Genomic DNA, 16,385 nt, shown 5'->3' with positions numbered 1-16,385 from the left:
CACCTGGATAAGAGAGAAGAGGTTGACGTTGTATACCTTGACTTCCAAAAAGCCTTTGATCTGGTATCCCATGATGTTCTCATGAGAAAATTGGAGGATTGTGGGCTTAACTGCAAGACAGTTAGGTGGGTAGGAAGCTGGCTGTGGGGTAGGACCCACAGAGAGTTCTAATGAACTGATCTGTGTTGTCCTGGTGAGAAGTGGGCAGCAGTGTCTCACAGGGGTCGGTGCTTGGTCCAGCATCTTTATCAACATCTTTATCAATGATTTGGATGTGGGGATGAAGAGCTCACTGTCTAAGTTCATGGATGACACCGAGTTCTGGGGAAGGGTAAAGACAGGCTACAGATACAGGTGGATCTAGAAAGGCTGGTAAGCTGGGTGAGTTGCAACCAGATGAAGTTCAACACTGAGAAATGGGGACAAACAACCCACTACACACCTACAGGCTTGGCGATGCCAAATTGACCTGCTCCATGAACAAAAGGGACTTGGGAGTAATAACAGACCACTGTATGAATATAAGCCGGCAGTGTGACACTTGCCAGCAGGGCAAATAATACTCTGGCATGCATCAATCCGTGCATCTCCATCAAAACCAAGGAAGTGATTCTTCCAATTTACTCAGCATTGGTGAGAACCCAACTGGAGTACTGCATCCAGTACTGGGTGCTGCACTTTAACAAGGACGTGGTAAAGTTTGAGAGAGTCCAGAGGAGGGCCACACATATGATCAGAGACTTGCAAGGCAAGCCATATGAGGAAAGGCTGAAGGACCTGGGACTCTTCAGCCTGAAAAAGAGAAGGCTGAGAGGGGACTTGGTAGCAAGCTTACCACTACATCAGGGGAGTACATCAATGGCTTGGTGAACAGCTGTTCACCAGGACACGCTTGGGAAAAACCAGGAGTCATGGCCACAAACTCCTGGAAGACCGTGTCGGGTTCAACATTAGGAAAAACTTCTTCACAGTTAGGGTGTCCAGGTTGTGGAATAAGTCCCTCCAGAAGTGGTGCAATCGCCTACCCTGGAAGTCTTCAAGAGAAGACTGGACCGTCACCTCGCTGGAGTCACCTGACCCCAGTTGTCTTTCCTGCCTGGTACAGGGGGCTGGACCTGATGATCTTCTAAGGTCCCTTCCAGCCCCTTACAATCAATGGATCTATGAAAATGTGCATATCATGGGGACAGCTATAAATCTCATTCTTCATTTCTGGCATCTGTAATGCTATTATAAGCCTATGTGTAATGAGCTCCTTTTCCTAGCAAACAGATTTCCGCTTGAGATGACTGTAATTTTTTTTGTTAAAAACATTTTTATTCAGAAAATATTGTTTTGACAAAACTATTTTTTTTTCACAAGAGCATATGGCATTTACATGAAATTCCTGCAAAAATAATCCAAAATAGAGAGACAAAGTGAAAGCTGCTTTTGGGAAAAAAATATGAAACTTCATCTGTTTCCAACTAGATTAGTATTCACTTTTATAGTTTCATAGTTTCTAGGGTCGGAAGGGACCTGAGCAGATCATCTAATCCGACCCCCTGCCATGGCAGGAAGAGCACTGGGGTCAAATGACCCCAGTAAGGTGGTCATCCAACCTCCTCTTAAAAACCCCCAGGGTGGGAGCCTGCACCACCTCACTTGGAAGCTGGTTCCAGACTCTAGCCACCCTGACCGTGAAGTAGCGCCTCCTGATGTCCAACTTAAACCTTCCCTCCGCCAGCTTGTGACCATTGTTCCTGGTCACTCCTTGCGGCGCTCGGGGGAACAGGGACTCCCCCAGCGCCTGCTGATCCCCCCTAACCAGTTTATAACAGGCCACAAGATCCCCCCTCAGCCTTCTCTTTTGAAGGCTGAACAGGTTCAGGTCCCGCAACCTTTCCTCATAGGACCTACCCTGCTGTCCCTTGATCATACGAGTGGCCCTCCTCTGGACCCTAATGTTATTTTTATTTCCACATTATTGCATGACCTGTCAGTAGCCATAACATGACATGTCAGATCAACTCAAGTAATGACTTCATGCTTGAATCTTCCATGTGATGTTATTCTTAAACAGTGTGTGATAACGACCATGAGAAAAAGTGGTTGTTCTAGTTGTAAGACTCATACATACCAGAAAGAAACTATGACCTTTCCTCTGCCACTGATTGCAAATATGCTGCATCTCCCTACTTCATGGGTGCCTCTATGTATTGAGCTACACAACACAGCTGTCCTTTCACTTGGTTATTAATGGATACAGGCAACCACCACTTAGTGTTCTTAATTGGTTCCTGAAAAGCCAAGTGTTAAGCAAAATGAGCATTAAATGAAACTAAAAGTATTTGATGACCCAAGATGGCAGCCACAAGTGTTTTTCATGACCCAAGAAGGTGACTGTGAGCATTATAGCGAAACTTGCTGTGCACTAAGTGAAATTAGGTATCAATTTAAAATCCGCGTTATAGCAAAATAGCGCTATGCAAAACAGCGTTAAGCATGGGCTGTCTGTTCTCATCAGCAAAAATGCACACAAACACACAAACAGTATTTTTCTTAGTAAGTCCCAGCCTGGAATCAATTAAATAATAACTAGGAGACTGCTAAGAGTGCTGTCAGTAGTAAAACTTATTTCACTCTCAGACTGTTCCACAGCAGGCAATCAGAGCTCTAGTGCTGCTGCCTCATCAGAGGAAGATTTCAGTAGGGCCATCAAGCACCATCTTTAAGGACTGTTTCATGTGGTCTGGATCATACCAGCCACCTATTTCACCTTTCTTATTTGCTGGGGCTCGTATGGCTTTAAGGAGGAAAGAGACTCCAAGACAGTCCACAGGGAGGATGGTAAAAATATGTCTTTTAACCTGTAACTCTGGAGGTCACTGTTGGACTTTCCTTGAAGCTTCATTGCTGGCTCAATGAAGCTTCATCTTCTTAGTCAAGCTACAAGAAGCTTGCTCCTAGGCATCTCCAAATGCCTAGGAGCAAGCTTCTTGTAGCTTGACTAAGATAAGTAAGTTGCCTGGCAGTGAGTTGTAATTAAGGGGTTGTAGACCTAATGATGCTGTGTCACCTGTGGATGGAGGATTAAAAAGAAGGGAAACTGTGAACCCCATTGTCAATAGCTCATTTGGTATCTTAGGTGGTATGACTGGAAGGGATGAGAAAAAGGGAATGTTACCAGACTACAAAGCAAATGCACTCTTCTTGGTTTGGAGGACCTGTATGGAAAGAGTGAAGTAGATGAAGAACATAATGTAAGCTTGACTAAATAGGAATAATCAAGTTGGGTTTCCCTTCCTGATGCCTTACCTTTAAATAATAAACATGTTCCTTATGAATAATCCCAGTTATGTTTTGTATCCTCTGAATACTTCCCACGCCAACTTCATCACGTCAGGGAGTGTGTCTGTAATGACAGAGGAGAGGAGGGTGAGTGAACTCAGCTCATTAACCGATAACAAGTTTAAAAAGCTAAAACCTTTGAGCAAAAGTTCTCTAGTATTAGACTGTATTTCCCCTCATGCCCATTTTTCTGACCTAATAAACCACCCAGTATGTATATAAAGGTAGAGATCTCTGAGTGATACATCTGTAACACATATCTATCATCTATTTGGAAAGACAGGCATGCAGATAGATTGACAGAGAGAAAATCTATTTAAAAGAGGCTACATGCAGAAAAGGACTTAGTCCCCCCCAGCTGCCATCCAACTGGCACTTTAGGGATCTAATTTCACATTTTAAATACTCTAAACCCATGTTCAGCTACTACCTAATCCTGGAGGTGTCTATGATTTCAGAAGTAAATTTCCCTGAAGGCCTAAACATCAGCTGCTAGCGTATGTAGAACCAATTGGGTCTTGACAGTGTTGAGCAGCAGGGCACCTGACTCATGCTTATGCCCCATCAAATTCATCGAAATGCTCTTCCATCCATTTTACCTGTAGGGCCCAATCTAACAGGTGTTCTTAGAGCAGGGTCACTGAATTGGGCTCTCCATACAGTACTATTACTCATGGTGGCACCACCACACTCTTTGTCAGCCGTTTTGTGGTTGACCAAAAGTTTAAGTCCCCATGTTGCTTGGGAGGATTTGACCCACTATCTCCTATGCCTTAGGTGAATTCTGTAACAGAGTATTATAGAATAACTATGTTGTATTGTTTTGTAAAATAGGACTGGGTTTTGTACTTAATTCCAAGAGAAAGTTTGTGTCTATGCACACAGGACCAGAAACCTACATGTCTATATGGGGCTGGGTCTATGCCCTGTTTCCCCCTATTCCCTCCTCATCCCCTTCTTTGGTGTTTCTTTCTAGCTGGCATAAGTAGTTCCTCACCAGCATGCTTGCTCTTGTGAATCTCATGCAGAGATACATGCCCCATATAGGAACCTCAAAACTCATCATTACAGCATCTAGCTCATTTTCTGGATCAAGCCCTAGGTTCCTGCTAAAATTAGATTAGGGTGTCAGAGCAGTTCTTTATTTGACCAGTCCCAAAGGATACTTTCATACGTATGTGGGAAGCACTTAGAAGCCCAGTAGAATATTCAGTGTTAGTTTGTTTTTTAACACTCTCTTTTTTTCTTTCAATAATCCAGTAAAGAAGGTTACTCCTCACGATACACTCAGTATTATAAATGTGTCTCTGTCTGGAGATGATTGTTGCCTGCTGTTTAATCAGAAGCAAATGCAGTGCAATGATAAATCATTTGTATGGCAGAGATTTACATGAGGATTGCTCAGCTGCGGACTCCAGATTGCCATTCAGGGTGCTCCACCACCTGTCCAGCATTATCAGGCTTCAGTCTGTTCAAATCAGATGCTGAGCACTTTGTCTCCAGCAGTAAAAGAGGGATGTTTTTATATACAGTGCTATAACCTGCTTGCTAGTCAACCATGAAAACAAAATAGGCAGATAAGAATAATATGCATAAGCAGGGCTGGTAACTGTGATGATGGCTCAGCTGGGGTTTCACCGCTTAGTGCAGTTTGTTGCATGAAAATTAAATTCTTGATTTCCAAGTCACCCAAATTTCCCCTCCCCATCCCCCGGCCACCCCTTCAGGGAGAGTATTAGTAGACAAATTATCATACTGCACTGAACAGCAGACTCCCCTGGACTCAGATATGGAATTCAATGGTCTGTGTTATGTAAAAGGTCATGTTAAATCATGGATTTTCATCCTGGGGTGGTACCCTTCCTGAGTCTTGTGAGTTGGTTCAGAGGCTGTGACTTGCTCCTTTTCATTTGAAGAAAGGAATGGAGTGAGTTCTGCACCGTGTTTCTTCTGTAACGTGAAAGCACAGTACACAAAGTTTAAGAGTCATTCTCAAGCTGTCAGTATGATTACTGTGCCCCCTTCTAACTTTAACATTTATTTATGTATGAATCTATAAGGTTTCAAAGATGTTACTTATCTCAGGAATAAGAGAACCAGTTCACACAAAATATAAAGAGGCTCAAATCACTCAACCCCTGTCTTGAGCCCTCTGAGATCTAAAAATGTCAGCTCAATAGCCTCATGCCCCTAAGTCAGATGTGGGACGCTGCCCAAGAAAGGCCCCTTTTTACTGAATATTTAATCTTGATAACAAAATGAAATATGAGAAATACCACTTAAGAAAACCTTTTAAATCTTTATCTGAACTGAACTTTTCATTCCCCTTCTCCCTTTCTCCTACTCCCATCCTCTCTTCCCTCTCCTTTTCTTCTCAATCTGGTGACTTTATATGTAATACCTTAAACTGGAACTCTTGCTATTCTGGTAGTTCTGGACTTCCAGAATTCATGTAATACTCTCCCAGCATGAAAAAGAAAGAAAGGTAAATTTGTGCAGCAAATGAAACTCTCTCAAGGCTCCCGCATTGTTGCATAGCTACTACCCTGTAGCGTGGTTCTTACACTTTTTATTCACCTTTGCAAAGTTTTATGTATAATTATTCACTTATCACAGTGAAGCTGTAGTTAAAAACTCAGTACTAAAAGAACGAAACCAGTAGACTTACATACTGCTTGTGCAGAATAATCATATTGTCATCACTACTATTGGTGAGGTTCAACAATAAAGATCTCCTTTAGACCAGTACTCACGGTGGCTTAGTTTGCCTTCTGTAATGTCAGTCACATATCTGCCATCGATCTTGACAGTTTTGTATCGGCTAAAGCACCATGGATAAAACTGTCTAGCTAGATGATTCTAAAAGAAATCACCGGTTGGATTCCTTATTTAGGACACAAGTGAGTATGTACACACAGAACTGCTTGACCATCACTGTTTTTATCTCATTTCAAAATGTATTCAGTCACTGTGGATTTTTTTCTTTGGATTCTGACAAGAAAGCCAGGATTTTTATTCCAGGTCAAGCCAATTCTTTCCTGTTCAGCCAGTGGTCTGAAAAATCAATCATTCACTTAAACTAGAAAGGGATCATCATGATAATCTAGTTTGACTTCTGGGCATAAAATAGGCGATAGAATACCATCCGGTGATTGCTGCATGACGTCCATTACTTGTGATTGAGATACAGCATATCTTTTAGAAAGACAAGCAACTCTGATGTTGTCACAACAATCTTAATTTAAAGATTTCAAGTGCTGCACAATCAACCCCATTCCAATGTAAGTTGTTTCAACAGTTACTCACCACTTATTTTGTGTCAGTATTCATTTAGCTTTAGCTTCAAGCCACTGGATCCTGTTAAAGCTCCTTATACTTTTAGAGGGTTAAAATGCTGTCTGCTAGCAGAAATTTTCTCATATATACCCTTATTTAGCATGAACATGTCACCTCCTAACCTCTTCCAAGATCAACTAAACAGTTTGAGCTTCACTGTTTTTTTTCACTGTAAGGCAGATTTTCTAGACCTTGAGTAGTTAGTATAGCACCCTACTGAATGCTTTCCAATTTGTCAGTAAGCTTTCTAAAGTGCACATTAGGGTTTATTGAGCTCTTTCTCTCTTTTTAACAAAACCTTTTTCCCCATGAAACATAAAACTTAGTACAAAAATTTATAATTCCTTATGAATTTTTCTCCAAAAGACCCTCACTCCAGATTATCTTAATGGTGACTACATGCCTCTGGGATGAATCGCCTTACCAGGTTCAAGTCATTCTAATTCCAAAGAGGGCACTTGAACTTAGAGATATCACAATCCAAGTGAGTGACTTAGCCACCAAGCCACTAGGACCTCTGGGATGAGGGGTGGAGTTGTTTTTTCAGCCTCTCTCATTGGAGAACTCTACTTTGAGTAATGATTCAAAAATACATTGGACCAAAATAAGAGGGTTATCTGACTCTCTCGTCTGTTCATTAAAATACTCCCGAAGATATGAAAGACCCTGGTTCAATTTCCTGATCTGAATCAGGCAGAGGAGTGGCTTGCATTTGGATCTATGACCTTACAGGTAAAAGTCCTAAGCAAACACAAGAATACTAGCTATTCTTTCATGATGTGGTGTTTTTTTCTGCCGCTCATGAACATTTGGAAAGACGTCAGGTTGGTTCCAATACAGAACGAAAACAAATGTTCAAACGTCTGTTCTCTCTCGCCACTGCCCTCCACCTCTGAAAAAACGCTTCTCGTTTCCCAGTTAGCCACTCCACTGTGAACACCAAAACTGGATGTGATTTCCCTGGATAACAGCAAGAACACAGGTAGTTACTATGGAGTAGCTGACATGTTTTAAGTTCAGAGACATAGTGTAACTAGGACAAGGTGAGCAAGGCACCAGCCCCAGGTGCCTACTTGTAGGGTCACAAAATGACAGCCTGGCCACTGCTGCCCAGGACACAAAACTTCTTAGTTACATCTCTGATTCATACCTTAGCTCAACTCACCTTATCTTGCCTGTGAAGTCACACCCACGTGGTGGTAACACTTCTCTTGATATTCTGCTGCTTATAACTCCAAGGCCTGTATTTATGCTTAACTACCGCAGCATACTAGTAATTAACTCCCTTTGGTTATCCAGCAAGGACCACCTAAGGTGCAGGAAGGTACAGATTCAAATGTAATATATATTTTGGATCCTAGATTTATTACACTGGAGATGTAATAAAGAAATGGGTGACATTCAAATGAACCACTATGCTACTACCAACAAACGGCATTAGAGAGGTTCCACGTTTCTTATTCTCAGCTGGAGAAATGATTTCACAGCAGAGACAGAGCTCTGGGCATTGAACTGAAGGGAAATATTTCAGGGTGAAGGGAGGAGAGACATTAACTAGCACTCAGACATGAGGCCTGCCCAGAAAGCCACACCAGAAAAATTTAAAAAAGTCCTCTATTCTCTGTGCAGCTACCAGCTATTTTCCTCTGTTTCACTCTCCTTTCAATCAGGGAACAAGGCTTTGGGAAATGTGGAGTGGCTCACACCCTCTTAAATCCCCTGCAAGTAGGCAGTTAATAAAATTCAGCCCCCTGCTGCTTTTCGCCCTTAACAGATCCACTTTGAAAGCTAGTCATGCCACACTTCTCCCTCTCTGTGGCAGGGAATAAAAAGAAGCCCAGCCAGGAGGTTTCTTGTGTGTTTTTTTCCAGTTACAATTATAACTACTAGGCCTCAGGCAAAGAGAGAGATAGGGAATATATGCCTAGAGGCAGCACAGATTCGTAGTTCTGCTCCGTTCCTGCAATGGCTCTTCCAGGTAACAACACTATTTGGGGCTAAGTTACTGGCATGTCCAATACTATGCAGAAGCTCAGGTTCATTTCTTTTAATCATGAAGCAGACTTTTTTAATGATTTTTTTTCCAACTCCTGCTGTTCATTTTGAATGACTGTTGAGGCCTCCTGATGCAGAACACTTCATACAGGAGCAGTAGGGTCTAGGTAAGTGGTAGCTGCAGGCCCAACCAGCACAGGTTTGTTTAATGTTTCCTCTTATTTCATGTGGATTTTTTTTTTTACATTGCCTTTCCATAACTTTTTTTCCCAAGAGTTTTTACAGTAAAGGAGGGGCAGCTTTTCTTAGGTGTAGTTGAGCAGCCCTGTGAAAAAATGACTGCTCATGATTTATTCACATGTACAATTAATCCCCATTGATAATTTCCTATTGCAGTGTGTCAGCCTAGCTAAACCTAAGTGCCCTTACAATTTTCCCATCTCATTAGATTCGTCTTGCAGCTTAAGCCACTCTATGGCTTCCCTTTGGAATCTATTTTCCGACAAAAGTTACCCTGTAATTAATCTATAATCAGGGTGTCCAGACTGTGGAATAAGCTCCCTCCAGAGGTGGTGCAATCACCTACCCTGGAAATCTTCAAGAGGATACTAGACAGTCACCTTGCTGGGGTCACCTGACCCCCAGTTGTCTTTCCTGCTTGGTGCAGGGGGCTGGACCTGATGATCTTCTGAAGTCCCTTCCAGCCCCTTACAATCTATGAATCTGTGTTGACTCCCCTTGTCTGTACATATCTGTGTTCTCTCCTTATAGCAAGGGTTTGGGGGAGAGGGGGTTGCTGGGGGAAGGGGTGTTGCAAATAACTTATTTGCTGAAAAATGGTAGAGTTTCTCTTTTTCAGTCCCTTTGGTTAAAGATGTTGCATTTTTAATAATATACTTGGGTAGTCCATAAGTCAGGGTGAGGGAATGATTAATTGACTCTACAGCAGTGGTTCTCAGTCTTTTCAGACTCAGGACACCCCTCAGTAGACTCAAGACCCCCATCAGAAAATGCCAACTCTTAGTTTTCATTCTATTTTTGACTACCAAAAAATAGTAAAGCCATTCTTCTGTTGCAAAGAGCTCAGAAAGACCACAACAGGTCAGAAGGCTTTTAACTCTATGGATTTAAAACTCATATCACTCATAGCATGACCAATGGTGAGGATATCTGAGAACATGTGGTGCTTGGGACCTCAATTCCCAGAACGATCTTGGAAAAAATCATCAAAGAAGCCATCAACAATAGACTAACAGAAGGCAACATTCTGAGGGATAGCCAACATGGCCTCATTGCGGGTAGGTCTTGCCTGACCAACCTCATTTCCTTCTATGACTAAGTCAAACATCACCTGGAAAAAGGAGAAGAAGTTGATATTATATATTTAGATTTCAAAAAAAGCCTGTCACTCTGTCTCCCATTACACCCTCATGGTAAAATTGGGGAACTGCGGCCTCAACAAACTTACAGTCCGATGGCTGGGAAACTGGTTCCGTTGTCAGACCCAGAGAGTGATAGTCAATGGAACCAAGTCAACATGGTGCATGGTGACCAGTAGCATCCCCCAGCGCTCAAGACCAGTACTCTTTAATATATTCATAAATTATCTGGATTCAGGTGTCAGAAGCAGACTGGCTAAGTTCGCAGATGGCACCAAATTATGAGGAAGTGTGGTCACACTAGAGGCTAAGCTGGCAATTCAGGCCAACCTGAACAGGCTCACAAGGTGTGCAAATCAAAACCTGATGAAATTCAACACCGAGAAATGCAAGATGCTCCACCTGGGGAGAAAAAACTCACATCATACTTATAGGCTCAGCAGTGCTACACTCACTAGCACCATGACTGAATGAGACTTGGGGGTCATGACTGACCACAAGATGAACATGATCTACCAATACAATGCAAATAAAACTCTGGCTTGCATCTACCAATGCATCTCAGACAAGACCCAAGAAGTCATCCTCCCACTTTGCTCAGCCTTGGTGAGGCCACAGCTGGAGTACTGCATCCAGTTCTGGGCTCCACACTTTAGAAAGGATGTGGAGAAGCTTGAGAGAGTCCAGAGGAGAGCCACACGTATGATCAGAGGTCAAGAGAACAGGCCTTATGAGGAGAGGCTGAAGGACATGGGACTCTTCAGCCTGGAGAAGCGAAGGCTCAGGAGTGACTTGATGGCAGCCTATAAGTATATAAAAAGTGTGCATCAGGAACTGGGAGAACATCTGTTCACCAGAGAACCCCAAGGGAAGACATGGTCTAACAGTCACAAACTGCTAGAAGACCATTTTAGACTGGACATAAGAAAAAACATCTTTACCATCCAAGTCTCCAGAGTCTGAAATAGACTCCCCCCAGAAGTGCTGCAAGCACCCTCTCTGGATACCTTTAAGAAATACTTGGATACTTATCTTGCTGGGGTAATCTGGCCCCAGTTGACTTCGTGCCCAATGATCTCACAAGGTCCCTCCCAGCCTTAATGTCTATGAAATCTATGAAATCTATGATTCTTATTTGAAATCTGTGGGGTTATCCTACAGGCTTTCAGGCATACTTACCCTGCCTCAGGCACAGGAGAATGCAATGGCTAAAATTTCTCCTAGGTGGAAACGAAAATTCATATTTCACAGAAGAGTTGAAGATGCTGTCACAGAGCTCAAAGGTGCCCTAACACAAGATAAATTCCTTGCCCAGGACAGCATTCCACGACCCCATCCTCCTGTGAAATATGAAATAACATAACCAGAAGGAAACACAATTCAATATGCTGCTTGACACCAGACAACCTCAAGGTAAATAAACTGTTCTAACTTTTTTCTGAGCCTAATTTGCAGAAAATAAACTATTCCAGCCAGGAGATCTTACAACACCTTCAGCTCTCCTGTGTAATATGAATTTCCATTTCCACCTAGGAGAAATTTTACAATCTTCGCATTCTCCTATGCCTCAGGAAGGATGTGTGCGCCCCAAAACTTGTAAATAAGGATTTTTTTTGCAAACATCTATATGGTCTAATAAAAGATATCACCTCTAGGAGTTCTGATTCCATTTGCCTCTCCAGAGAGACCAATACAGCTACAACCTGTATCCCTGGGATTATCCTGTGACTCATGTTTGCACACCTAACAGTGCTAACAATGTGTGCCACTCCACAGCACCCCTAAAAGGATGTCAAGGCAACCCAGGGTGCCATGATACCCTGACTGAGAATCATTGCTCTACCGTATGGTGATTAATGCATTTGCCTAGGAGGTAACCCACCTAAGTTCCATTCATACTGCAATCAATAAGGAAGTATTTTATGCAACACATTAAAAAGGATAAATTGAAACCCCCAGAAAATGGTGTTGGGAACACTCTTCCAGGATCTCTAGGTTCAAATGCCTTGAGGGACAGGAGAGATTTGACCTCAAATTGTCTACAGACTGAGTGCCCTAATCCTGAATACAGGGTTATAATCCTGAATTGAGGGCGTTATATGAAATCCCTCTTCTCCCCCTTGTTTTATGAGCAGTGCCTAAATCAATCCCTTTATTTCTATTACCCTGGCTTAGTTAAACGTGCTCAAAATGAGAACAAAAAACCTTTCACTTTGAGTAAGACAAATCATTTAGTCTAATCTGAAACAAAAATGTTTAGTTTCCCATTTTAATGAGAACAGTTGAAGACAATTAATTTTTAGTCATATTGAATGAAAAGGTTCCTTTTGTTTTCATTTAATTGAAATTGTTTAATTAAAACAATTTAATTTGTTTTTATTGCTGTTTACATTTGGCCACTGAGCCAAAACATCCGTTATTCACACAGGCCTGTTTCCAAGTACAGCTGGTTACAAAACGGTCCTGTTTCATTAAAAAAAAAAAATCAAGTTGAGATTGAAAATAACATAACCAAAAATATTCAGCAAAAAAAAAAATAGCCCCAAATGCCAGAAGAACTAGACAGCAGATATTTTCCATGCAAATTTTCAATTAAGGGATTTTTTTTTTCCTTCCAAGAACATAATCTAACAGAAAAAATTTGGGGCAGCCCTAATTTCCCATCTTTTACTCTTCTCACCCAAAGTAACAAGGCTGACACCACAATGCCGAGTCTACGCCTAAGGAAAACACAGAACAGAGTTCTGCTCCTGGAGACAAATCCATGGGGAAAGGAAGCTCCTTTTATATAGTGTCTGCTAAAGACTCCTAAACAGCTAATATAAGGTGATAACTGCACCCTGTCAGCCCTTTCAGGAATCCATCTCTGAGTCCCCTGGTCTGGCAAAGAGGTGACAGGGTCTGCAGCTGCTGTCACACAGCTACACAGCAGCTCCATCATTTCACACTGGGAAAACAATCGGTGTCACAATAGATTAACATAAACCCCCTTTCATTTTTAGAGCAGGGAATTTCTTGATTACCATAAGCTTCAACCTCATTAAAATATCACAAGGAAGAGCATATTTCTGACATTTCCAGTGCTTTCTTTTTCTCTGCTCGCTCATCCTCACCAGAAGCAGTTACCAAGAGTGTGGGAGGACAATCCCTGGTAACCAGAAGCAGCCTTCAAGGGCAAACAGCTCTGATGTAGGCTCTTGAGCAGAAGGAAAGACAATCCCCAAATGAAACAAATCTTCAAAGGCTAGCATGGAGATACTTCTGTACGGGAGCAAAATGCCCCCCAAAGAGTTTAATATCAGTTTTTCCTCGGTTCTCAGCTCCCAAACTTGATAGGAATATAAGATGGTATTTTTATCTCTCATTATTTTCTATGGAAGTAGTGCCTGAGGACTCCTAGATACTAGGCACTGTATGAACAATTAACACAAAAATCAGCACTGCCAGAACCACAGAGAATTCACTGTCTGCTTTTTAGACCCAGGGAAAGGTGAATAAATGACCAATTGGTATTTACAGTGTAGGGCAGCAATGGGACAGAAGAAACAAGCAAGTTTCTTGATGCTTCTAGTCATAGCAGTCACTCTTTCAGCTGGTAATAATTTGCAGACTTAAGTGCAGGGAAGTACTTGGTGTAGGGAAGTATCATGAAGAAATTCAAGGTAGAATCCATAAGTGAAAGAAAGAACCTCAGCTCAACTCAAAGGGTTTCTATCAGACCAAGCAAGTCATATATTGGTGGTTTTGCTTTTATTAGGAAGCATGAATATGCATACATTTCAGACGAGACTTTTTTCCTCTTGGTCTTAAAAAGGGGATAAGTCTCATACTCCAAATTATTGACCAGGCTAGCATGGAGAAAAGGTTGGCTTTTACCTTGGTTTGAAGTTTCTTTCCTTTAAGTCCTTTCCTAAGCAAAATGATCTATACAGGACAATCTGGGAAACAAAGATTCTGATTCATGGAAAACAATGAGGTTTTGACACGTGTTTTCAATTTGCATTAAAAGCAAATCCAGACCTTCTGATATTTTTTCACTTAAGCTAGAAGAGAGGAAAGCCGCCCTAGAGATGAGTGTACTCATCTAGTATGTGGGAGACCCAGGTTCAGTTCCTGGCTGTGCTTGAGTCCTCTGTAACCTGGGCAAAGGGCCCAAATCACCAGGCTATCACCAGTGTCTTTCAAGCTGTCCCAGTAGAGCTGTTCCATTTAGGTTATATAAATAATAAATATTCATTGGGCCAATAAAAGACTGGATCAGATTGAGCAGGGGTTTGAACCTAAGTCTCTCACATGAATATCTAAAACAGCAGTCACACTACCTCTGGTTCTGGCCAGAAATTCCATCTGTGAGCTGATGAACTATTTTGACAAACCTGCATTTTCTGACAAAAAGCATTTCATAAAAGATTCTTGACCTGGTCTAGCAATACAGTCCCTGGGATAGAAAAAATAATCTTTCTAAATCGATGAACCTTATTAGCCCTGAAATAAAAAAGTTTCCTAAACTATTTATAATAGCTCAAAAATATTTTTCCCATAACTGAAATACAGGACAGCTTTGAATAACTTTTTTCTGGAAATTTACAAATTATTAAGATGCATTTCCATGTCAGATCTTTGAATATTTGAGTAAAAAAAAAAGCAAGAAAAAATATCACAGAATTCCTGTTAATAGCCTGTCATATGAATGCTCATAGACTAGCAACTACCCTAGACATGTTTTACTTTGAATTATTCAAATAGCTAAAAGGACCAAAGACACATTCCCAAAGATCCCTCAGGACTTGTATTGTCTTAAACAGACAATCAAAGAACAAAACAGGGTGCCAGCAAGTCGTCTGAAAATCTTTTAATGAAGAACCTGTGATTTCTTTCCTCATCCAGAGTGAGCTGCTGCATTAATTACAAATGGAGATTTATTCATATTCAGATTCCAAATAGCTGATGGGCTTTGGCTGGCTTTTCTTTGGTCCCTTCCACTAAGCAATAATGAAAACTTTTGAAGCTCAGTTTTGCATAACAAATTAGTTCTTTATTGATTAATGAATTGCGAGAAAGCTTACCATAGTGGTATTTCACCCTTCCAGAAGAGGTAGTGCCCTTATATCATGCTAGGTGAGCTCATCAATTCAGTCCATTCAATAAAACAAAGAATCCAACATCTTCTAAATGTGTAGTGGCCAGATTCAAACATATTGAATCTCCACTACCATGTTCCTTGTTCTTTCATTCAAACCCTTGTGAAGGGAATGTAAAATGTGTGCATAATGCTACCACATGTGAGTGCTAATATTTTGCATACACTTTGCAGTATTTATTTTAAAAAGGGGAAAATAAATGATGACACAAGATGCAGGACCACAAAAAATTTAGCCCAAACAATCACAGGCTGTTCAGATTTATATCCATTGATCCTACTGATCTAAAAAAGTGTGTTGTAACCTCTCCCTCCCCGATCTAATCAAGATGGAAATGAAAGCAACCTCTAACTCCAATTGTGGGATTTAATTGCTGGATCTCAGGTATGAGGCCTGCTTCTGCAGTGTCTTGCACTTACAGTAGTTATTTGCATCTGTGTAAAGCAGATAGAAAATGCTACAAAAATAAGACATTACATGGCAGCGAGGAATCACAGCCAGGTACTTTCCCCATTTAGTGTGAATTTATTCTTCATGATTATGAAGAAAACATCACTGGAAACACAAGCCATTCAAAGATCCCTCCATAAAAGTTCTCTCCATGCACCATACTTCACCTGATATAATATTAATCTGTGGTCTTCATACAAGTTTTATCAGTAACCATACATTTTGAACCATGCGCTCCCAATTACAGTAACTGTTCCAGCATCATAGAATCATAGAGTCATAGAATCATAGAAGTCGGGTCGGAAGGGACCTTGTAGGTCTTCAAGTCCGCCCCCCCCACCTGGGCAGGAGAAAAACTGGGCTCAGATGACTCCAGCCAGGTAGGCATCAAGCCTCTTCTTAAAGACCCCCAGGGTAGGAGCCAGCACCACTTCCCTCGGTTAGCCGCCCTAACTGCGAAGTAGTTCTTACGGATGTCTATTCTAAACCTACTCTCCAACAACTTGTGGCCGTTATTCCTTGTTATGCCAGGGGGCGCTAGGGGAAACAAGGTCTCTCCCAAACCCTTCTGGTCCCCCCTAGTGAGTTTATAGATGGTCACCAGGTCCTCCCTCAGCCTTCTCTTGTGAAGGCTGAACAGGTTCAGGTCCCGCAGTCTATCATTGTAGGGTCTGCCCTGTTGTCCCCGGATCATGCGCATGGCCCTCCTCTGGACCCTCTCCATGTTGTCCACATCCCTTCTGAAGTGGGGCGC

General features: G+C 41.8%; 1 long non-coding RNA gene across 1 annotated transcript; it reads right to left on the bottom strand.

Annotated features, from left to right (window-relative positions):
- Positions 1-2,264: 2,264 nt before the first annotated feature.
- Positions 2,265-13,503, bottom strand: LOC109297036. The gene is made up of 3 exons (XR_002097165.1): positions 13,491-13,503; positions 11,061-11,067; positions 2,265-2,493 (listed from the first exon to the last, which is right to left on the bottom strand). It is a non-coding gene; the product is annotated as an uncharacterized LOC109297036 (long non-coding RNA).
- Positions 13,504-16,385: the final 2,882 nt, after the last annotated feature.

This window comes from Gavialis gangeticus, unplaced genomic scaffold, assembly GCF_001723915.1.
Source record: "Gavialis gangeticus isolate Ggan-Ray unplaced genomic scaffold, GavGan_comp1, whole genome shotgun sequence".
NCBI lineage: Eukaryota > Metazoa > Chordata > Crocodylia > Gavialidae > Gavialis > Gavialis gangeticus.
Note: the sequence above shows the minus strand (reverse complement) of the source record. Positions and strands in the feature narration are given on the sequence as shown.